The sequence below is a fragment of the Ovis aries genome, chromosome 1, assembly GCF_016772045.2.
Source record: "Ovis aries strain OAR_USU_Benz2616 breed Rambouillet chromosome 1, ARS-UI_Ramb_v3.0, whole genome shotgun sequence".
Taxonomy (NCBI): Eukaryota; Metazoa; Chordata; class Mammalia; order Artiodactyla; family Bovidae; genus Ovis; species Ovis aries.
Window position 1 is genome coordinate 68,470,846 of NC_056054.1, and position 1,726 is coordinate 68,472,571.

Sequence of the window (1,726 nt, forward strand, 5' to 3'; positions counted from 1 at the left end):
TTCTGCAGTGAACATGAGCCCATTGTTGTATTTTCAGCCACAGATTTACTCTTCTGGTTAATCTGCTGTTTTCATATCTCACATACTATTATTTTATGTCAGTTTCTACCCTCTGGCATCTGGCCTAACTAAACCCACAAGCAGCTCTAGAGACCTGCAGGGCAAAGCGTCCTTGCTGACCTCTTCATGGTCCACCTGTGGGTGGTGGGACGGCTCTGAAGAGCCGAGAGGGACGCTTACTCATTGTCATCCAGGGGAGGCATCCTCTCTCACGCAGTGAGGGTAACATAGTGGATAGCAGTTTGTTGGTTTCTTTTTTTATGTTTACACATTTTTTTTCTGGCTACACTGTAGCAGCCTACAGGATCTTACTTCTCCAACTGGGGATTGAACCTGCAACCCTTGGGTTGGAAGCACAGGGTCTTAACCATTGGACAGCCAGAGAAGTCCTTGTTTACACATTTTAAAAACTATATTTTACATAAACATGAAATATAGAAGATAGTGAATCTTCATAATTATTTGGATTCTGCAATTTTAAGATTTTTATAACCTTTGTTCAGCTATATTGGAGTGTAATTGACAAAATTGTATATATTTAAAGCTACAATAAGGAAATGGCAATCAACTCCGGTACTCTTGCCTGGAAAATCCCATGGACAGAGGAGCCTGGTAGGCAACAGTCCATGGAGTCGCAAAGAGTCCAAAAAGAAACCAAAAAACTGAGCGACTTCACTTTCACTTTCAAAGCTACAATATGATGACTCGACGTATCTGTGACGTGATCACCATAACTAGGTTCACTGACACATCCGTCCCGTAGTCACCTTTCTTGTGTGGGGACACTTAAGGTTTACTCTCTTAGCAACTCCCAAGTACAGACGCAGTGTTCTGAACTACAGTCACCATGCTGTACGTTAGCTCCCCAGAGCTTAGTCATCCCATCACTGAAGACTTGTACCCTATTGCCATCATCTTCCCATCCTCCCCAGCCCACTGGCCCCCAGTATCCACCATTCTACTCTCTGTTTCTAGAGTTCCGGTTTTTCTTTCTCTCTTTTTTTTTAGATTCCTCATGTGAGTGAATCCATACAGCCAAACTCGTCCTCTCACCCTCTTCAGTGTGCCTGGTGTTGGATCTGTTTTTCCTCTGGTGCCGTGTGGACCTTCTTCACCGGACTCCTGCATGGCGACAAAGGCACTCTCCTCTGTGGGTGACTGTCATAACTGCTGCCCTTTGGTGGAAATACAAGAGAAAACTCCTATCTCACCATTTTGCTGACATCGCTGCTATTTGTTTTTATTTGTTCTGAGAAAATAGCCAATAATGTCCAATTCACTGAATTCTGCAAACACAATGTCTCCCTCTCAAAAATGGCAGCAAATGCCAGCACCTTTGCATGTAGCTCACCAAAAGTACAGTGTCTGAAGCTGGATGGGCTTCCCATGCGAGGCCCAGTTGTCTGAGTCTCCTCTCACACTTGCAGAGGTGTTTCTGAGCAACAAGCCTGAGATCCAGTCTGTTATTTAATTTATGGTAGAGGAGCCACTGAGCACAGTCCCAAGACAAAGTCCAGTGAATAACACTGACTGGGATCCACTGATGAGACCTCTGGTCAGCAGGATAATGACCTCCCAGAGATGTCCGTGTCCTAATCCCTAGGGCCTGGGAATATGTTATCTTGCATGGCAGAAGGGGTCTATTGGTTTGCTGGGGCTGCTGTAA